We start from the raw sequence: 23,079 nt of genomic DNA, 5'->3' as shown, positions 1-23,079 counted from the left end.
GTTTCACAGGACTTACAAAATAATTTTGTGTCCTCTGACATTCTAGGCCAATGAAACAAGGGGACAAGCCTGTCCCAAGTTTTCATTTGCCCCAAATGTCCAGCTAGGGGAATGTCGTGGGCTAGAGTTAGGAGGAACTTTCTGTACTCCTGAGGAATCACCAATCTCCTGGCAGCTCCAGGTTTTGGATCCCTTGCTTCAGTGTACAAGAGGTTGTCCTCCCAGTAAACTCTGTGAGAGTCACTGACATCCCCATTTGCTTGTTTGACAGCTTGCTGCCTTAGACCCTCTAGTGTGGGACAGGTATGCTGTGCCATACTCAGCTCCTCCCTGGCAGGCCCCCCTTCACCCAAAAGCTCAGCAGTGTCTGCTTCCAGCTCCTCTGGTGTAGGTTCTGCACAGGGTGGAAATTCTTCTTCCTCAGAAGTAGAATCCACTGTAGAGGGAGGGATAGTAGGTAGTGATTTACTTCTACTAGCCCTAGTTTTAGGGAGCACTTGGTCCATTGTTCCAGGATCCAAGTCACCCTGTCCTTTTTGCTTTTTGGCCTGAGCCCTGGTTAAAGCAAAAATATGCCCTGGAATGCCCAGCATTGCTGCATGAGCCTCCAACTCCACTTCTGCCCAAGCTGATGTCTCTAAATCATTCCCTAATAGACAGTCTACAGGTAAATCTGAGGCAACCACAACTTTCTTTGGACCAGTAACCCCCCCCCCAGTTGAGATTCACAACAGCCATGGGGTGGCTAAGAGTGTTGTTATGAGCATCGGTTACTTGTTACTGGTGACCAAGTAGGTGTTGTTCAGGGTGGACCAGTTTCTCTATTACCATTGTAACACTGGCACCTGTGTCCCTGTAGGCCTGAACCTCAACACCATTTATTAGGGGTAGTTGCTTGTACTTATCCATGTTAAGGGGACAAGCAACCAAGGTGGCTAAATCAATAGCCCCCTCAAAGACTAACACAGCCTCTGTGGTCTCCCTAATTAGACCAACCCCAACTAAGTTACCAAAAGTGAGCCCAGCTACTCCCTTGGATTGGCTATTAGTAGGTTTGCTCCCACCACCACTGCTATTACTAGGGGCACTAGGTGTAGCAGCAGGGGTTGTAGTGGTAGGAGGCTTGGTGCTTTTCTTTGGACAACTGGGATCTGTTGTCCAATGGCCTTTTATTTTACATAAATAGCACCATGGTTTATTTTCTTTGTTTTGATTTGAAGAGGATTTGGGCCCACCACCCCACCAGAGTGTTTTTGTGGGCCTGATGAAGACTCATGTTTAGATTTGTCCCCACCCTTGTCAGAAGACTTACCATCCTTCTTCTTGCCATCTTTGTCACCCCCTGTATGACCTTTCTGTTCACCCTTGTTCTGACCCATTTGTCTGCCTTCTTTCCCAATTCTTGGGGAGAGGTCAGATCAGAGTCTATCAGGTACTGGTGTAACAAATCAGACACACAATTATTAAGTATATGCTCTCTCAGGATTAAGTTATACAGGCTTTCATAATCAGAAACTTTACTGCCATGTAACCACCCCTCCAAGGCCTTCACTGAATGGTCAACAAAGTCTACCCAGTCTTGTGAAGACTCCTTTTTGGTTTCTCTGAACTTCATCCTGTACTGTTCAGTGGTTAAGCCATAACCATCTAGGAGTGCATTCTTAAGAACTTTGAAATCATTGGCCTCACTTTCTTTTACAGTAAGGAGCCTATCCCTACCCTTTCCACTGAAAGATAGCCATAGGATAGCAGCCCACTGCCTTTGAGGGACATCCTGTACAACACAGGCCCTCTCAAGAGCAGCAAACCACTTGTTAATGTCATCCCCCTCCTTGTAAGGGGGAACTATCTTATGCAGATTCCTAGAATCATGCTCTTTTGCAGGATGACTATTTGGAATACTGCTGCTGCCACCATGGGTTTCTAAACCCAATTTCTGTCTTTCTCTTTCTATCTCTAAGGACTGCCTATCTAAATCCAGCTGTTGCTTCTTGAGCTTCAGCCTGGATTGTTCCACTCTCAATCTATTGAGCTCCCTTTCTAACACTCTGTCATCAGGGTGGGTGGGTAGGGCATGTCTTGAAACAGAAGAATGGTGAGAATGAACAGAAGGAGACCTGGCCCTAACAGATGTCACACTAACATTCTGGCCTACAGAAGTGATACTTCTACTGTGGTGAGAAACAACACTGTTACTGTGATGTGAGACAACACTCTTACTGTGATGTGAATTCATATCAGTACCAGCTATGCTAGGTGGCTTGCTAAGGGGCAGGTTGGAAAGATTCCCTCCCAACTCTTTTGCTAGGGGTGCCCCAGAATCTGGGTGGGAACCATCAGCTAATTTCTCACCAGAAGTACCAACAAAAGTCTTGTCTTGTTCAACTAGCATGTTAATTAATAGTTCTCTAGAGGGATTCTTCCCTACCCCTAAACCTCTTTCTACACAGAGACTCCTTGCTGCCTTCCAGCTAAGGTGACCATAAGCAGTCTTGGACAGATCAACAGTTTGACCTGTGCCAGACATTATAGAAAGTGTTTAAGGGATAGAAAAAGAAAGAAAACGTTTTTAGAACTTTTTAAAGAACAGAAAAAAACTTTTTAAACTTTTTAAGAACTTTTTGAAAGTTTTAGAGGTACTTTTCAGCACTTAGAAAAGAAGTGAGAGAAGAAAAGCAAAACTTTTTGGTTAGGTGCACATACACTGAACTTGTTTTGTATATTTTTCTCTTATGAAAAGTACAATGACAAAAGTGGTAAGTAGTTGCAAAGTACTTATCCCACCGCTGCACAACCAATGTAGGAGTCTGGACTGGCTTGTAATGAGTACCAAGGGGTACTTACACCTTGCACCAGGCCCAGGTGTCCCTTATTAGTGTAGAGGGGTGTCTAGCAGTATGGGCTGATAGAAAAGGTAGCTTAGCAGAGCAACTTAGGCTGAACTAGGAGACGAGTGAAGCTCCTACAGTACCACTAGTGTCATATGCACAATATCATAAGGAAACACAATACACAGATATACTAAAAATAAAGGTACTTTATTTTTATGACAATATGCCAAAAGTATCTCAGTGAGTACTCTCAGTATAAGGATAGTAAATATACACAAGATATATGTACACAATACCAAAATATGCAGTAATAGCAATAGAAAACAGTGCAAACAATGTATAGTCACAATAGAATGCAATGGGAGCACATAGGGATAGGGGCAACACAAACCATATACTCCAGAAGTGGAATGCGAACCACGAATGGACCCCAAACCTATGTGAGCTCGTAGAGGGTCGCTGGGACTGTAAGAAAACAGTGAGGGTTAGAAAAATAGCCCACCCCAAGACCCTGAAAAGTGGGTGCCAAGTGCACCTAAGTTCCCCAAAGAGCACAGAAGTCGTGATAGGGAAATTCTGCAGGAAAGACCAACACCAGCAATGCAACAACGATGGATTTCCAGACGAGAGTACCTATGGAACAAGGGGACCAAGTCCAAAAGTCACGATCAAGTCGGAAGTGGGCAGATGCCCAGAAAATGCCAGCTGTGGATGCAAGGAAGCTGCCAATGGATGGTAGAAGCTGAGGATTCTGCACGAACGACAAGGGCTAGAAACTTCCCCTTTGGATGATGGATGTCCCACGTCGTTAAGAGTCGTGCAGAAGTGTTTTCCCGCAGAAAGACCGCAAACAAGCCTTGCTAGCTGCAAGGGTTGCTGTTAGGGTTTTTGGATGCTGCTGTGTCCCAGGAGGGACCAGGATGTCGCCAACTGCGTGAGGAGACAGAGGAGGCATCCAGCAAGAGAAGGAGCCCACTCAGAAGCAAGCAGCACCCGCAGAAGTGCCAGAACAGGCACTACAAAGTGGAGTGAATTGGTGCTCACCCGAAGTTGCACAAGAGAGTCCCACGCCGCCGGAGGACAACTCAGGAGGTCGTGCAATGCAGGTTAGAGTGCCGGGGACCCAGGCTTGGCTGTGCACAAAGGAAATCCTCGGTGAGTGCACAGGAGCCGGAGTAGCTGCAAAAGACGCGGTTCTCAGCAATGCAGTCTGGCGTGGGGAGGCAAGGACTTACCTCCACCAATCTTGGACTGAAGAGTCACTGGACTGTGGGAGTCACTTGGACAGAGTTGCTGAGTTCAAGGGACCTCGCTCGTCGTGCTGAGAGGAGACCCAGAGGACCAGTGATGCAGTTCTTTGGTGCCTGCAGTTGCAGGGGGAAGATTCCCTCGACCCACTGGAGATTTCTTCGGAGCTTCTAGTGCAGAGAGGAGGCAGACTACCCCCACAGCATGCACCACCAGGAAAACAGTTGAGAAGGCGGCAGGATCAGCGTTACAAGGTTGCAGTAGTCGTCTTTGCTACTTTGTTGCAGTTTTGCAGGCTTCCAGCGCGGTCAGCAGTCGATTCCTTGGCAGAAGGTGAAGTGAGAGATGCAGAGGAACTCTGATGAGCTCTTGCATTCGTTATCTAAGGAATTCCCCAATGCAGAGACCCTAAATAGCCAGAAAAGAGGGTTTGGCTACTTAGGAGAGAGGATAGGCTAGCAACACCTGAAGGAGCCTATCAGAAGAAGTCTCTGACGTCACCTGCTGGCCCTGGCCACTCAGAGCAGTCCAGTGTGCCAGCAGCACCTCTGTTTCCAAGATGGCAGAGGTCTGGAGCACACTGGAGGAGTTCTGGGCACCTCCCAGGGAAGGTGCAGGTCAGGGGAGTGGTTACTCCCCTTTCCTTTGTCCAGTTTCGTGCCAGAGCAGGGCTGAGGGGTCCCTGAACCTGAACCAAGCCTGGCTGGACCCCAGGAGGGCAGAAGCCTGTCTGAGGGGTTGGCAGCAGCTGCAGTGAAACCCCTGAAAAGGCAGTTTGGCAGAACCCGGGTCTGTGCTAGAGACCCGGGGAATCATGGGATTGTCTCCCCAATACCAGGATGGCATTGGTGGGGCAATTCCATGATCTTAGACATGTTACATGGCCATATTCGGAGATACCATTGTGAAGCTACACATAGGTAGTGACCTATATGTAGTGCACGCGTGTAATGGTGTCCCCGCACTCACAAAGTCCGGGGAATTGGCACTGAACAATGTGGGGGCACCTTGGCTAGTGCCAGGGTGCCCACACACTAAGTAACTTAGCACCCAACCTTTACCAGGTAAAGGTTAGACATATAGGCAACTTTTAAGTTACTTAAGTGCAGTGTAAAATGGCTGTGAAATAACGTGGACGTTATTTCAGTCAGGCTGCAGTGGCAGGCCTGTGTAAGAATTGTCAGAGCTCCCTATGGGTGGCAAAAGAAATGCTGCAGCCCATAGGGATCTCCTGGAACCCCAATACCCTGGGTACCTCAGTACCATATACTAGGGAATTATAAGGGTGTTCCAGTATGCCAATGTAAATTGGTAAAATTGGTCACTAGCCTGTTAGTGACAATTTGGAAAGGAATGAGAGAGCATAACCACTGAGGTTCTGATTAGCAGAGCCTCAGTGAGACAGTTAGTCATAACACAGGTAACACATACAGGGCACACTTATGAGCACTGGGGCCCTGGCTGGCAGGGTCCCAGTGACACATACAACTAAAACAACATATATACAGTGAAATATGGGGGTAACATGCCAGGCAAGATGGTACTTTCCTACAATTATTCATTGACCGAAAAGCACCTCCTGACATCGTATCCTCTGCTATGAAACAATCAGGTTAGTTTATGCATTTCAACGATCTACAAGCTGGTTAAACAATAATGCAGCAATACATAACATCACAAGAAGAAATACAGATAAGTACAGATTCCACAACTGTATTATCGGGCGCATAAAATACAGTATCGACAAAAAACCTATAAACCACACAGTCAAAATACAGCTGCGCGATTCGTAATTCTGTAGCAGGGAACAAATGAGAAGAGTACAATTTACTTTTGCAGTTGGGGTGTCCTGCTTGACCAGCAGACGCTGAAATGATGGGTGGAAAGTGAGTCGACGAAAGGAGGCGCCTTAATGCCCAGAGAGCTGCCATGCGTACGAAGCAGTGAGTCTGTCAAGGCACAGACAGGATCTTCTATAAGAACAATAGATGTTTAGATCATTAGTTTCCATAACAACCATAAAGGCATCCTTTTCATAATTGTGTCAGTGATGGATGAGAACATGAACCTCTGTTTAGTTGTTACACCCCATTGTAGACGCTGAAGATGGCATCTTGCCTTTTACACACGCCCTTGTCCTTTGAGGTGAGGATCCGGAGGATAGCAGTATTTTATATACATGACTGACAGGCGCTGAAATACTGTTACTCAGGCTAGTGCTTGTTTAGTGAGTTATCCAACAGGATGTTAGAAACTAACACAGAACTGTGTCAGCCCTCTCGGCATTACGAAACCGAACTTACCAGCTCACACATCAGGTCAGGTCATAGTAGTAAATCAGATGGGGTTAGGACTGGAAGAGCGAGATGTTCATATTTAATTTTTGGAAGGACAAATGATCTGCGCTACTTTGAGGATGAGAGGGGTGGCATTCCATTCTTAGGCGGTGTCGCTGGCAAATGCCCAACTTCCGAACTTCTTAATCTTGAAGACCCCTTTCAATAATGTGAAAACCTCACTCCATGTCAGCCCGAGCACTAGTCCAGCGCTTTTATTTGACATCCTAATGTATCTGGGTGATGTCCTGGTTTGCAAACAATTAACTAATCATACTGACACGTAGTAGAAGCCCTTTGTAGGTTACATTACAATGAATTGTAGGTTAAAAGCCCGGGACTGAAAGCAGTGCCCTGATGACACGAAGTGAGACAGCCATCATCGCCTTCGGGTGGTCTCAGGCTTGAAAGACAAATAGAACGGGATCCTTTGCCTACTGGACACGAGTCTCCTGTATCGCTCAGTGCACGAAACCGATTGGCATCACTTCTGCTAAATGACTGACAACAACTGTCGGGGCAGAGGGCAGACAGAAATGTCGGACAGTCAATTTTCAAACATATGTGTTGGACTTTTGCTTATGCAGGGTCATCCCCAGACTTTTTTGCCTCCTGCCTCCTATATTTTTCTGACCTGTTGCTGTTGGCTTTTCAACTCTGAGCACTTTACCACTGCTAACCAGTGCTAAAGTGCATATGCTCTCCTGTTTAAATTGTATGTAAGTGGTTTATCCATGATTGGCATATTTGATTTTCTAGTAAGTCCCTAGTAAGGTGCACTAGAGGTGCCAGGGCCTGTAAATCAAATGCTACTAGTGGGCCTGCAGCACTGGTTGTGCCACCCACATAAGTAGCTCTGTAATCATGTCTCAGACCTGCCACTGCAGTGTCTGTATGTGTATTTTTACACTGTAAATTCGACTTGGCAAGTGTACCCACTTGCCAGGCCTAAACCTTCCCTTTACTTACATGTAAGGCACCCCTAAGGTAGGCCCTAGGTAGCCCCAAGGGCAGGGTGCAGTGTATGGATAAGGTAGGACATATAGTAGTGTGGTTTATATGTCCTGACAGTGAAATACTGCCAATTTCGTTTTCACTGTTGCAAGGTCTGTCTCTCTCTCATAGGATAATATGGGGGCTACCTTTAAATATGATTAAAGTGTAGATTCCCCTAGAGAGTAGATGGACATGTGGAGTTTGGGACCCCTGAACTCACAATTTAAAAATACATCTTTTAGTAAAGTTGATTTTAAGATTGTGCGTTTGGAAATGCCACTTTTAGAAAGTGAGCATTTTCTGCTTAAACCATTCTGTGACTCTGCCTTGTTTGTGGATTCCCTGTCTGGGTCAGTTTGACAGTTGGGTTGTTTTTCACCTCACACCAGACAGTGACACAAAGGGAGCTGGGGTGTGATCTGCATTTCCTGATTAGCCATCTCTGCTAGGAGGGAGGGGTGGAGTGGTCACTCTCATCTGAAAGGACTGTGCCTGCCTCTGACAATGCTGTCTCCAGCCCCCTGGTGTGTGTCTGAGGCCTTGCCTGGGCAAGGCAGGATTTCACAAGAAGGTGTGAGTCCCCTTTGAAGAAAGGTGACTTCAAAGACTAAAATGGGTATAAGAAGGGCACCCAAACTTACAAACTTTAGAAACACTTCTGGAACCAAGAGGAACCTCTGCCTGGAGAAGAGCTGATCGCTGAGAAACAAGTGCTGCCCTGCCTGTGACTGTGCTTTGTGGAGCTTTCCTGCAGTGCTGCTTCTGCCTGAGTAAGAGGGCAAAGACTGGACTTTGTGTGCCTTCCATCTTGAAGAAGAAATCTCCAAGGGCTTGATGTAGAGCTTGCCTCCTGTTGTTGAAGTCTCAGGGATAGCAAAGACTTCTTCCTGCCAGCACCTGGAGTCTCTGGAGAGACCCCTACTCTGCTCTGTGGTGCCCTTCCAGTTCCTGGGACCCTGAAAGGAGAGGCTGGCAGCCTAAGGTCAAAAATACACGCACCGAGCGCCGTGCGGAGAAAAGATCGACGCGAATCCGATCGCGGCTGAGAAAACGACGCGACGCCGGCTCCGCAGCTGAGAAACGACGCTGCAGGAAACGCGACCGGAGAATCGACGCCCGGAGCAGGAGAAACGACGCGCAGCATCGCTGACGAAGGCTGAGAGATCGCAACCAGCGCCGCGGGACTTTCGGACCGTCGCGTGGCTGGCTTTTTCGACGCGCCTCGCCGTGCCGAGCTGTTTTCGACGCATATACCCGTGCAGGGTTATTTTCGACGCACACCGCCCGTGCGGGGTTATTTTTGCCGCAAACCAGGTACATTTTCACGCTAGGAGCGCTAGTGTGGTGTTACAACTACCTAAAGACTCTTTTTATTTTAAACCTTTAAAAAATCATAACTTGACTTGTGTATGTTGGATTTTTGTCGTTTTGGTCTTGTTTTGTCTAGATAAATATTTCCTATTTTTCTAAACTGGTGTTGTGTCATTTTGTAGTGTTTTCATTAAGTTACTGTGTGTGTTGGTACAAATACTTTACGCCCAGCACTCTGGGGTTAAGCCTACTGCTCTGCCAAGCTACCAAGGGGGTAAGCAGGGGTTAGCTGAGGGTGATTCTCTTTTATCCTAACTAGAGTGAGGGTCCTTGCTTGAACAGGGGGTAACCTGACTGTCAACCAAAGACCCCATTTCTAACATTGGTGACCAGCGGTCGGGATTGGACTTGTATTTGTACTTGACATACAGTAATTAAGTGTACACTACTGTTTTGAGTTCAGACCACTACGTGACCACATACTACTTGTCTTGTGATTCTGCTTTTTGTTCTCTGATGTCCTCCTGGAAGTATTGCTAATATTTTTGGACTTTGTTTTTTGGTTGTGAAGCCTTTTGCAGAATGGAAGTCCAGTTCTGGCACCTATTTATGTATAAAAAGTGGCAGCTTAAAGCATTTTGCATGGAAAGGGGACTGGCTGTGAACAAGAAATCCAGAAGGGAGGATCTTGAGTCAGCCCTGTTTCAGTATGAATTGAAACGTTGTCAGGCAACACCACCAAATGAGTCTGAGGAGGATAACTACTCTGAGGAGGAGGACTACTCCGAAGAGGAGGGCAGTGGCCCTGAGGAGGGAACAGAAAGAGATGATTGGCTCCTAGCTCGAATCCGGAGTCTGGAAGAGCTAGATGCAGAGCTTGAGAGGGCTGAGGCAAAAAGACTTTTAGCCCTGGAAGAAGAAAAGATTGCAGCTCAAGAGCTGAGCGGTAAAGAGCTGAAACTGGAGGCCGGAAGGGCTGAGTCCAGTTCAGATGGTGGCAGCAAAAATCTTGTATCCATTACTGCTGAAGAAGTGCACATGCCCAGAGATGTGGTGCCCTACTTGAAGGAGGGAGTTAACACACGCCAGGAGGTTCAGGGGTATGAGGTAGCTCCAGTGATGCACAGGGTCCCTGAGGTGGATTGGGGAACTGGCATGGGGAGTCATATTCCTACTGGTGGGAGGGACACTCTACTGACTCTAGGTGAGAGTGACAGGGAGAGGGGTTCCCCCCAGGTAGAAGTCCTGGTTATGGAGTGTGAAAACATCCCAGAAGAGTGTGGGTTGAGTGTCAGGGACAGTCAGGTACTGTCTCACCAGTCTCAGGAGGGTGATGTGGGGTGCTTTTTCAAAGCAGAGTCACTGGATGGTTGGGTGAAGGGTACTTTGGTTAATTCATGTGAGGGGCTGAGTGATGTAATTGCTGGAGAGCATATGTCTAGTCCTTATTTTCCAGAGCTATGCCAACACCAGGTGGAGTGTGAGTTCTCTGACCCCAGGGAGCTTACAATGGAGGCAGACTTCTGGGTGAGTACCAGAGAGTCTGAAGAGGCATTTGGGGGTGCTCCTGAGAGGAGTGGTCTAGGTAGTTCCCAACCAGGTGAGGTAGGGAAGGATTGTAGTGTCCCAGGTAGGTCCCAGTGTAGTGGGATGGGTGAGGGACCCCATGTCCAGTCTCAGAGGAGAGGGAATGGGGATGGGTTGAGGCCCAAGGTGCCCGAGATCCGGTCCCAGGTCCTGGAGGGTTCCCTGCGGGAACACCAGGAGGGGAGCCTAGCCTGTACCATGGGGCCATCTGTTGAGGGAGACCCCACAGTGTCAGGAGAACTTGGGGGGGCGGCTGTAGCCAGCGTCCCACCAGTTCTGGTGTCTGGCAGTACCACTCCTAGTGAGGGGGTGCAGAAGTCCAGACAGAGGGTTGAGAGGGGGTTGCGGACCCCAGTGGAGAACCTGGAGGGTCAGGGGTCAGCTCTGAGAGCAGAGCCCCCCATGAATGACCTTGGTGAGACCATTTCTGGGCTGGGGGGAATCCAGACTCTGTCAGATGGGCAGAGGTCAGGAGACCTGCGCCAGCCAGACTCTTGTGTGGCCCTTCGGGACAGTGTGTCCCTTGAGGGGGGTAAGTGTGCCCCCCTGGAAGTCCTGGTGTGCCAGGCAATGGTTCAACCGCAGGGTGGTGACTCTGGGTTGAATGATCAGGTTCAGGGGGTAAACTCTGACCTGATGGGGGGTAAGTGTGCTCCCAAGGAAGTCCTGGCGTGCCAGGCAATGGTTCAACCGCAGGGTGGTGACTCTGGGTTGAATAATCAGGTTCAGGGGGTAAACTCTGACCTGATGGGGGGTAAGTGTGCTCCCAAGGAAGTCCTGGTGTGCCAGGCAGTGGTTCAACCGCAGGGTGGTGACCCTAGGTTGGATGACCAGGTTCAGAGGGTAAACTCTGACCTGGTAGGGGGTAGGTATGCCCCCCAAGAAGTCCTGGTTTGCCAGGCAGTGATCCAGTCTGTGGGTACAGGCCCTGGATTGGGAGGCCAGGTTAAGGGTGTCCCCCCTGACCTGGAGGAAGGGGCTACTGCTAACAGTGCCCCTACCATGTTGTCTTCTGGGGGGGCCGCTCCTAGTTGGGTGGTTCAGGACCCCAGAAGAGAGGGCAGGGGGAGGGAAGCCTCACCCCTGGCCCTGGTCCAACCTGAAGGTACAGACCCCAGGTTGGAGGATCAGTTGCAGGTTAACATCCCTGCACTGATGGAAGAATTGTGCAGGACTGCTTCTACAAGCACCCTGACAGTTTTTGACTCTGGGGGTGCCGCTTCTGCAGGGAGGGTACAGAGCCCCAGAGGGGAGGACCAGGGTCAGGTTGTCATCCCTGACCTGGTGGAAGAGAGAGTGGTCAAAGGGTGCCAGGCACCTGGGGCTACCACCCCCCACTCTCCACAGTCACAGTGGTTAGAGAGGCCTGAGGTCGGGCTCTCATCCCTGACAGTTGTCTGGGGCCACTGTGGCTTGCTGTCCTGGTGGACAGAGTTGCCCCTGGGGGGGGGAGGACGAGAGTCACACCCCGGGGGTGGAGTGGGCAACACCACTGTGTTGGCCCTGGTGGTACTATCTGCCCATTGCAATACATCTGTGAGCAAAGTAAAGTTAGGTGTTGCACAGATGGTGTCTGTAGATGTGGAGAAGGGTTCCCCATGGGTTAGCTTAGTGGGCCCTGAGAGTATGGACAGAGGGATCCAACTGGAGTCAGGAAGGCGTAGAACTGGAACATGCCCCTGCTGTTGTGGGCCTGGGTCCCTGTTCTATCGCCCCAATCAGGGAAGTACATCAAGGTATTGATTGTTCTCCCCTGGCTTTAGGCTGGTAGGGGGTCGTGTTGGACTTTTGCTTATGCAGGGTCATCCCCAGACTTTTTTGCCTCCTGCCTCCTATATTTTTCTGACCTGTTGCTGTTGGCTTTTCAACTCTGAGCACTTTACCACTGCTAACCAGTGCTAAAGTGCATATGCTCTCCTGTTTAAATTGTATGTAAGTGGTTTATCCATGATTGGCATATTTGATTTTCTAGTAAGTCCCTAGTAAGGTGCACTAGAGGGGCCAGGGCCTGTAAATCAAATGCTACTAGTGGGCCTGCAGCACTGGTTGTGCCACCCACATAAGTAGCTCTGTAATCATGTCTCAGACCTGCCACTGCAGTGTCTGTATGTGTATTTTTACACTGTAAATTCGACTTGGCAAGTGTACCCACTTGCCAGGCCTAAACCTTCCCTTTACTTACATGTAAGGCACCCCTAAGGTAGGCCCTAGGTAGCCCCAAGGGCAGGGTGCAGTGTATGGATAAGGTAGGACATATAGTAGTGTGGTTTATATGTCCTGACAGTGAAATACTGCCAATTTCGTTTTCACTGTTGCAAGGTCTGTCTCTCTCTCATAGGATAATATGGGGGCTACCTTTAAATATGATTAAAGTGTAGATTCCCCTAGAGAGTAGATGGACATGTGGAGTTTGGGACCCCTGAACTCACAATTTAAAAATACATCTTATAGTAAAGTTGATTTTAAGATTGTGCGTTTGGAAATGCCACTTTTAGAAAGTGAGCATTTTCTGCTTAAACCATTCTGTGACTCTGCCTTGTTTGTGGATTCCCTGTCTGGGTCAGTTTGACAGTTGGGTTGTTTTTCACCTCACACCAGACAGTGACACAAAGGGAGCTGGGGTGTGATCTGCATTTCCTGATTAGCCATCTCTGCTAGGAGGGAGGGGTGGAGTGGTCACTCTCATCTGAAAGGACTGTGCCTGCCTCTGACAATGCTGTCTCCAGCCCCCTGGTGTGTGTCTGAGGCCTTGCCTGGGCAAGGCAGGATTTCACAAGAAGGTGTGAGTCCCCTTTGAAGAAAGGTGACTTCAAAGACTAAAATGGGTATAAGAAGGGCACCCAAACTTACAAACTTTAGAAACACTTCTGGAACCAAGAGGAACCTCTGCCTGGAGAAGAGCTGATCGCTGAGGAACAAGTGCTGCCCTGCCTGTGACTGTGCTTTGTGGAGCTTTCCTGCAGTGCTGCTTCTGCCTGAGTAAGAGGGCAAAGACTGGACTTTGTGTGCCTTCCATCTTGAAGAAGAAATCTCCAAGGGCTTGATGTAGAGCTTGCCTCCTGTTGTTGAAGTCTCAGGGATAGCAAAGACTTCTTCCTGCCAGCACCTGGAGTCTCTGGAGAGACCCCTACTCTGCTCTGTGGTGCCCTTCCAGTTCCTGGGACCCTGAAAGGAGAGGCTGGCAGCCTAAGGACAAAAATACACGCACCGAGCGCCGTGCGGAGAAAAGATCGACGCGAATCCGATCGCGGCTGAGAAAACGACGCGACGCCGGCTCCGCAGCTGAGAAACGACGCCGCAGGAAACGCGACCGGAGAATCGACGCCCGGAGCAGGAGAAACGACGCGCAGCATCGCTGACGAAGGCTGAGAGATCGCAACCAGCGCCGCGGGACTTTCGGACCGTCGCGTGGCTGGCTTTTTCGACGCGCCTCTCCGTGCCGAGCTGTTTTCGACGCATATACCCGTGCAGGGTTATTTTCGACGCACACCGCCCGTGCGGGGTTATTTTTGCCGCAAACCAGGTACATTTTCACGCTAGCAGCGCTAGTGTGGTGTTACAACTACCTAAAGACTCTTTTTATTTTAAACCTTTAAAAAATCATAACTTGACTTGTGTATGTTGGATTTTTGTCGTTTTGGTCTTGTTTTGTCTAGATAAATATTTCCTATTTTTCTAAACTGGTGTTGTGTCATTTTGTAGTGTTTTCATTAAGTTACTGTGTGTGTTGGTACAAATACTTTACGCCCAGCACTCTGGGGTTAAGCCTACTGCTCTGCCAAGCTTCCAAGGGGGTAAGCAGGGGTTAGCTGAGGGTGATTCTCTTTTATCCTAACTAGAGTGAGGGTCCTTGCTTGAACAGGGGGTAACCTGACTGTCAACCAAAGACCCCATTTCTAACAATATGGAAGAGAGGAGCCGTCTGGTTGTAGAATCTGGGATGGCTTTGAGTGATTAAGGTGACGAGTGAATAATACTTTCCAGAATAGCATTGTCAATGTCCTGGTGGCGAATTATTAGAGCATGGGACAAATACTTAAATGAGTAATGGACCACTGTGGCTGATCAAGTTATTGGATGCACTGAAAACCCTCCAAGGACATGATTTATAACGCATTCTGAATAAAATGGGAAGCAAGTTGATATACATTGCAACATAATGGACAATGGACTTGACACACTGGAAGTATAGAATACCATTAGCTTTATTCATTGATGTAAACACATAGAACATTTTCTGCATTGCTACTAGCAGTTTTGTTATATTCCCTAAGCATATATGCCCAGCAGCTATCTTCAGCTATCTGACATAAAAATACATGACACTTCCAAAATGTACAGTACTTAGATTAGCTCCTGTTAGACCTGACAACCTTAGGGTGGTCATCCCACAGCTTTTGCCTGCCCCCCCCCCACTTTTCTGACACTGTTTTTGCTGGTTTTAGGACTTTGCGCACTTTATAACCAGTGATAAAGTGCATATGCTCTCTCCCTTAACATAGTAACATTGATTCATTCCCAATTGGCATATTGGATTTACTTTTCCCCTAGTAAAGTGCACTACATGTTCCCAGGGCCTGTAAATTAAGTGCTTCTAGTGGGCCTGCAGCACTGATTGTGCCACCCACATAAGCAGCCCTTTAACCATGTCTCAGGCCTGCCATTACAAGGCCTTTGTGTGCAGTTTCACTGCCACTTCGACTTGGCATTTAAAAGTACTTGCCAAGCCTCAAACTCTCCTTTTTCTACATATAAGTCACCCCTAAGGTAGGCTGTAGGAAAGTACCATCTTGCCTGGCATGTTACCCCCATATTTGACTGTATATATGTTGTTTTAGTGTATGTGTCACTGGGACCCTGCCAGCCAGGTCCCCAGTGCTCATAAGTGTGCCCTGTATGTGTTCCCTGTGTGATGACTAACTGTCTCACTGAGGCTCTGCTAACCAGAACCTCAGTGGTTATGCTCTCTCTGCTTTCCAAATTGTCACTAACAGGCTAGTGACCAACTTCTCAAATTCACATTGGCATACTGGAACACCCTTATAATCCCCTAGTATATGGTACTGAGGTACCCAGGGTATTGGGGTTCCAAGAGATCCCTATGGGCTGCAGCATTTCCTTTGCCACCCATAGGGAGCTCTGACAATTCTTACACAGGCCTGCCACTGCAGCCTGAGTGAAATAACGTCCACGTTATTTCACAGCCATTTACCACTGCACTTAAGTAACTTATAAGTCACCTATATGTATAACCTTCAGCTGGTGAAGGTTGGGTGCTAAGTTACTTAGTGTGTGGGCACCCTGGCACTAGCCAAGGTGCCCCCACATTGTTCAGGGCAAATTCCCCGGACTTTGTGAGTGCGGGGACACCATTACACGCATGCACTATACATAGGTCACTGCCTATGTACAGCGTCACAATGGTAACTCCGAACATGGCCATGTAACATGTCTAAGATCATGGAATTGTCACCCCAATGCGAGACAATTCCATGATCCCCTGAGTCTCTAGCACAGACCCGGGTAATGCCAAACTGCTTTTCCCAGGGTTTCACTGCAGCTGCTGCCAACCCCTCAGACAGGTTTCTGCCCTCCTGGGGTCCAGCCAGGCCTGGCCCAGGAAGACAGAACATAGGACTTCCTCAGAGAGAGGGTGTTACACCCTCTCCCTTTGGAAAAAGGTGTCAGGGCTGGGGAGGAGTAGCCTCCCCCAGCCTCTGGAAATGCTTTGATGGGCACAGATGGTGCTCATCTCTGCTTAAGGCAGTCTACACCGGTTCAGGGATCCCCCAGCCCTGCTCTGGCGCGAAACTGAACAAAGGAAAGGGGAGTGACCACTCCCCTGACCTGCACCTCCCAGGGGAGGTGCCCAGAGCTCCTCCAGGGTGCTCCAGACCTCTGCCATCTTGGAAACAGAGGTGCTGCTGGCACACTGGACTGCTCTGAGTGGCCAGTGCCAGCAGGGGACGTCAGAGACTCCTTCTGATAGGGTCTTACCTGTGTTGCTAGCCTATCCTCCTTCCTAGGTAGCCAAACCTCCTTTTCTGGCTATTTAGGGTCTCTGCTTTGGGGAATTCTCTAGATAACGAATTCAAGTGCTCATCAGAGTTCCTCTGCATCTCTCTCTTCACCTTCTGCCAAAGGATCGACCGCTGACTGCTCAGGACGCCTGCAAAACCGCAACAAAGTAGCAAAGATGACTACTGCAACCTTGTATCGCTGATCCTGCTACCTTCTCAACTGTTTTCCTGGTGGTGCATACTCTGGGGGTAGCCTGCCTCCTTCTTGCACTAGGAGCTCTGAAGAAATCTCCCGTGGGTCGACGGAATCTTCCCCCTGCAACCGCAGGCAACAAAAGACTGCATCACCGGTCGTCTGGGTCCCCTCTCAGCACGACGAGCGTGGTCCCTGGAACTCAGCAACTCTGTCCAAGTGACTCCCACAGTCCAGTGACTCTTCAGTCCAAGTTTGGTAGAGGTAAGTCCTTGCCTCCCCACGCTAGACTGCATTGCTGGGTACCGCGTGATTTGCAGTTGCTCCGGCTCCTGTGCACTCTTCCAGGATTTCCTTTGTGCACAGCCAAGCCTGGGTCCCCGACTCTCTAACCTGTAGTGCACAACCTCCTGAGTTGTCCTCTGGCGTCGTGGGACTCCCTTTTGTGTCTTCGGGTGAGCTCCAGTTCACTCCTCTTCCAAGTGCCTGTTCCAGTACTTCTGTGAGTGTTTCCTGCTTCTGTGAGGGCTCCCTCACTTGCTGGGTGCCCCCTCTGTCTCCTCATCCAAGTGGTGACATCCTGGTCCCTCCTGGGCCACAGCAGCATCCAAAATCCCTAACCGCAACCCTTGCAGCTAGCAAGGCTTGTTTGCAGTCTTTCTGTGTGGGAACACCTCTGCAAGCTTCCTCATGACGTGGGACATCCATCCTCCAAAGGGGAAGTTTCTAGCCCTCTTCGTTCTTGCAGAATCCACAGTTTCCACCATCCGGTGGCAGCTCCTTTGCACCCTCAGCTGGCATTTCCTGGGCATCTGCCCACTCTCAACTTTGTCGCGACTCATGGACTTGGTCCCCTTGTTCCACAGGTACTCTCGTCCGGAAATCCACTTTGGTTGCATTGCTGGTGTTGGTCTTCCTTGCAGAATTCCCCTATCACGACTTCTGTGCTCTCTGGGGAATATAGGTGCACTTTACACTTACTTTTCAGGGTCTTGGGGTGGGCTATTTTTCTAACCCTCACTGTTTTCTTACAGTCCCAGCGACCCTCTACAAGCTCACATAGGTTTGGGGTCCATTCGTGGTTGGCATTCCACTTTTGGAGTACATGGTTTGTGTTGCCCCTATACCTATGTGCTCCTATTGCAATCTACTGTAACTTTACATTGCTTGCATTACTTCCTTTTGCTATTACTGCACATTTTTGGTATTGTGTACATATATCTTGTGTATATTTGGCATCCTCATACTGAGGGTACTCACTGAGATACTTTTGGCATATTGTCATAAAAATAAAGTACCTTTATTTTTCGTATATCTGGGTATTGTGTTTTCTTATGATATTGTGCATGTGACACCAGTGGTATAGTAGGAGCTTTTTATGTCTCCTAGTTCAGCCTAAGCTGCTCTGCTATAGCTACCTTCTATCAGCCTAGGCTGCTAGAAACACCTCTTCTACTAATAAGGGATAACTGGACCTGGCACAAAGTGTAAGTACCCCTTGGTACCCACTACAAGCCAGGCCAGCCTCCTACATAGGCCCTCGGTAAACCATAGGGCAGGGTGCCATGTAGGTAAAATGCAGGACATGTGCATGTACATGTGAGTTTTATATGTCCTGGTAGTGAAAAAAACCTATATTTGTTTTCCACTACTGTGAGGACTGCTTCTTTCATAGGCTAGCATTATGGCTGCACTCATATGTTGTTTGAGTGTTAGATTCTGATCAGAAAGGGGTAAACAGGTCATATTTAGTATGGCCAGAAAATCCTGCTTATTGGTGAGGGTGGATTTTATATTACTATTTTAGAAATGCCACTTTTAGAAAGTGAGCATTTCTCTGCACTTAAAAAACATCTGTGCCTTACAACCAGTCTCCAATCAACATCAGGGCTGAGCTGGTTGACAGCTTTCTTGTCTGTTACACCCAGACAACCACAAACACAAGATACTCAGTTACACCTGCACTCATCTGTATTCTGAATGGGTCTTCCTGGGCTGGAAGGGTGGAGGACCTGACACTTACATTTCAAAGGCTAGTGGCCTGCCCTCACACAATGGACTGCCAACTCCCCTACTGGGACCCTGGCGGACCCTGGCAGTACTGAAAGTGGAACTTGTGCACTTCAAAACCACTCTTTGAAGTCTTCCCCAATTCAAAGGCATTTTGGGTGTATAAACTGGGTCCCTGACCCCACCAACCCAGACACTTCTGGGCCTGAACCTGCAACCTGTCAAGAGGAACTGCCTGGCTGCCCAAAGGACTCCTCTGGACTGCTCTGCTGAGAAGGACTGCTGCCCTGGTAGACTGCCCAATAGAGATGGATCTCTGGAGGTCAATAGCCTCCTCACTCAGGGCACAGTGTTAACTGGGGAAGGGCCAGAAGTGCCTGCGGTGAAGGAGATGCCCAACCTCCTGGGTAAGTGGGCATGGGAAACTCGCTGAGGGGCTGCTGGGAGGGGGGTGCTGGTACGGGGTGGCGGCTGTACCTGTAGCTGGGGGGGGCACAGAGGTGTCCGCCACCACCAGGAAGCTTCCATAGGAGGAGGAATACATATCCGAACTGTCCCCTCTAGTTTCCACCGTGGTGCTCCCCACGTCCTGCATCCCACTGGTGCCCTCACCGTCGGTGGACTCAGCCTCCTGGGTCCTGTGGGATGCAGCTCCCTCTGTCGCCGGTGCCTCTGCTCCTCCGCCAGATCATGCTAATGCACATAAGGACAGGGTAACAAAACAAAAATGGGGGGAGACGATGGATACACTTGGTCAAAGGCAGCACCAACACCACCGTTGGCGTACACAACACACTCACACACAGGGAACAGCCCTACGCACTAGGCAATGCACTACCACTTACAATGCTAGTCACCAGGCCATGGGTAGGGACACGTACCACCAACTGCAGCATACCTGAGACCCACACACCCGTGCCCAGTAGTGGATGCCTATTAGCTAGGTTGGAGGAATTTCACATCAGAACCCTGCCCAACATGGGACCTACTCTGTAATGTCAGGCCTGGCCTAGGGGCACCCACAGGCCCACATCCCGACCCTGATACCACCCCACCAGGCGTAAGTAATGATGAGCACTGTACTCACCCCCTTGTTGCTGCTGTGATGCCCCCAAGCGCCCATCCAGTGCCAGATAGGTCACCACCAGTATGAGGACCATCAGGGGGGTCAGGGTTCGACGGGCACCCCTTCCTCGTTGGGAGGCCATCCCTAGCTGGGCCTCCGCTGTCTTCCATGCCCAGCGTCTCAGGTCCTCCCACGTTTCTGACAGTGGGTGCTCCACCTGCCAGGGTCCGCACGTCCTTGGTGATGGCATGCCATAAACCCTTCTTTTGATGGGCGCTGACCTGCAGAGGAAATAGACACAGTGATAGGTATGAGTCTTACAGTCATGCCTGTTACACTTATGGCCCACCATTCCCCTTTCCATCCCCATTAGCACAGACATGGCCCAGCATACATGCTGCATGCTGCCCAGGGCCCTTCCACCAACACCCCCACACGAGGCCTTCACAGACAGCACTCATGCATTCATGTCCCGTGCATCGTACTCACAGTGTACTCACCTGTTGGTCTGGAGGTCCATACAGCAGTCGGTACTGCGGTAGGACCCCATCCACTTGTCGCTCCAACTCCCCCGAGGTGAAGGCAGGGGCCCTTTCCCCCCTCACACAGGCCATGGTGGGTTCCAGACACAGGTCACAGCAGCACATGCAGTGTAAGTCCTCTACTGTTGAAGGTTAGGTAGCAAGTGAGTGAACATATAGAAAATGGCAGTCATGTCCACGGCGGTGCGTACCGTCACCACCAGCGTACATCACCATTGGCCACGGTACACCATAGGGCCCAATGATAACCAATGAGGAGTTGCACAGCGGTTTCCGACCGCCTCCCGCAAAAGCACATAACCTCAGCGGAATTAACTCATTTCCATCTGTCTTCCATATTGGACAGGCGGATGCCATTTTTGGGGGGTGGGGGGCAGGCCATGGATCCTAACTGTGTCACAGTTCACAATTTCACATTCTGGACATATACCAACAAAATATTGTAACAATCACAATATGTATTGAACTGTAGTGGTTACAATGTACAAATAATGACCAGCTGCTCACTCTTTTGCCCCATAGATTGCAACCACTGCGGATGAATGGGAGATGGAGACATCCCCCGTGTACAGAACCCTGGTGGACTTGGCAACAATGGAGGACACATTATCCTCACCTACAGACTTGACAGGGCCACAATCACAGAGCTGTGTGCCCAATTGGAGCCTGACCTGATATCTGCTATCCGTCACCCTACTGGGATCCCCACTCTTGTGCAAGTGCTATCAGTGCTCCATTTTTTGGCAACAGGTTCTTTCCAAGTGACAGTGGGCTTTGCAGTAGTAATGTCACAGCCAATGTTCTCAATAGTGCTGACAAGAGTGTTGTCTGTCCTGATTAAACACATGCACAGCTACATCGTTTTCCCCCAGGTGGAGGATTTGTCACAGTGAATGCCAAGTTCTCTGCAATGGGACATATCCCCAACATCATTGGTGTGATGGGACACATGTTGAATTTGTCCCCACCCCCGGCAAAATGATTAGGTCTTCGGAAATCGTAAAAGTTATCACTCAATGAATGTGCAGATGGTGTGTTTGGTGGACCAGTACATCTCCCACATCAATGCTAAGTATCCAGGCTCAGTGCATGATGCTTTTATGCTGAGGAATAGTAGCATCCCAAATGTGATGGCCCAACTCCAGAGGCACAGTGTGTGGCTAATAGGTGAGCCCTGGTTCCCACCCAGTGGATGTTGGTGTATGGATGTGGTGTGGGCCATAAGGGTTATTGTGTGGCTAATAGTTGCCCCTCGATATTTGCAAGTGACTCTATTTACCCCAACCTCTTCTGGCTACTGACCCCTGTGAGAAATCCCAGGACAAGGGCTGAGGAACGTTACAATGGGGCACATGGGTGAACAAGAAGTTTTATTGAACGTACCTTCCGCCTCCTTAAGGCCAGGTTTCAGTACCTCCATCTAACAGGAGGATCCCTGTGCTATTCCCCCTAGAAGGTTTGCCAGATCATCGTGGCATGCTGTATGTTGCACAACCTTGCCTTTTAATGTCATGTGCCTTTGAGGAGGAGAGGAGTGGAACCTGTGGAAAGTGAAGATGAGGAGGCAGAGGATGAGGACAACAGAATTGTAATTATTCGTCAATACACAGTGTTATTTCACATTTCATTGACAGTATGATGTTTGACATTGTCACTGGCAGGCTGTGAATTCCTACTTCTATGCCCACTCACTGTACCCTTTGGAATCTCTTTTTACAGATGTTGGTGCCCCACTATTGCTCCTGGTGTTTTCAGTGCAGCCAACTACAGGTCCTTCCTATGTAAACATTACTGTACAGTCGAATTGCAATGTTTGAACTTTGTTAAACTAATACATTTTGAAATAATTTGACATACTCCATACTTGTATTTTTTCAAATTGTGTTTATTGCAGTGCTCTGAAGAAAAGGGGGAAGTGCAATGGGATGGGGTGATGATGGAGGAAAGTCCAGGTTAGAGGCCAGTCTATTTGTAGCACAGGTGCATTGTCCAAGGGGGCATAGGAAGGGGAGCAATGGCAGTTCAAGGTGGACAAAGTGACAGAGTGGGACACAAGGGTGACAATCAGGAGAGTATTATTTCCTGGGGGGTTCTTGGCAACAGTCTCTGGCTTCTGCATGGATCGGAGGGAACGTTTGCGGGGTGGTTCTCTTTCTGCAGGGGGAGGGGTGCTGTTGGCCGGTTGGTCCTGTGGCAGGGCCTCCCGTCCACTAGCGGCAGCCGAGGTAGAGGGCTGTTAAGTAGTCTTGCTAGTGTCAGGGGCCCGCTGTTGTGCCACTGCCTCCATCATACTGTTGGCCATGTCTGCCAGCATCCCTGCAATGGATACCAGGGTGGTGTTATTGGACTTCAAGTCCTCCCTGATCCCCAGGTACTGTCCGTCCTGCAGCCGCATGTTCTCCTGCATCTTGTCCAGGAGCTGGACCAACGTATCCTGGGAATGTTAGTATGCTCCCAGGATCGCGGTGCTTCCTGGAGAGTCGGTTCTCTGGGCCTGTCCTCCCCTGGCCCACAGCAGGTCTCCCAGCTTCCCTGTTGTCCTGTGCCTCTGTCACCTGAACCGTGTGCCCACTGCCACCGACCCCAGGTCCCTGATTGTCCTGGGTTTGTGGGGTACCCTAGGGTCCATGTAGTGGTGGACACACTGCTGATTGACTTGTCCTGGGGACAGAGGTATGGGCCCACTGAGTGGTTGCTGTGGTGGTGTTTCCTGAGGCAGAGGCTCTGTTGTGGTATGAGACTATGCCTGGGTAACCGACTGTCCAGAGGTCCCTGATGGGCCAGGTTGGTCATCCATATCCGGGCGACCAGAGATGCTGTCATCACTGGTGGCCTCTTCTGTGGGGGGACTGGATGTTGCTGGCACCTCTTCTCCTGTGACATTAGCTGGGATATCTGTGGGGAAGAAACTGCACTGTTATTGTTTCTGTGTGTGACAG

General features: G+C 49.5%; 1 protein-coding gene across 1 annotated transcript in view; it reads right to left on the bottom strand.

Annotated features, from left to right (window-relative positions):
• The window catches only part of LOC138246451 (putative methyltransferase DDB_G0268948), a 232,465-nt gene extending 226,488 nt beyond the window's left edge, over window positions 1-5,977 (bottom strand). Inside the window, exon 1 of the mRNA XM_069201066.1 lies at window positions 5,911-5,977. The gene's annotated coding sequence lies outside the window, so the exon portion shown is untranslated. The remainder of the gene's footprint in view (window positions 1-5,910) is intronic.
• Window positions 5,978-23,079: the final 17,102 nt, after the last annotated feature.

Source organism: Pleurodeles waltl, chromosome 7 (assembly GCF_031143425.1).
Source record: "Pleurodeles waltl isolate 20211129_DDA chromosome 7, aPleWal1.hap1.20221129, whole genome shotgun sequence".
NCBI classification, from domain to species: domain Eukaryota; kingdom Metazoa; phylum Chordata; class Amphibia; order Caudata; family Salamandridae; genus Pleurodeles; species Pleurodeles waltl.
The sequence above is the reverse complement of the archived record's forward strand: the minus strand, read 5'-3'. Positions and strand labels throughout refer to the sequence as shown.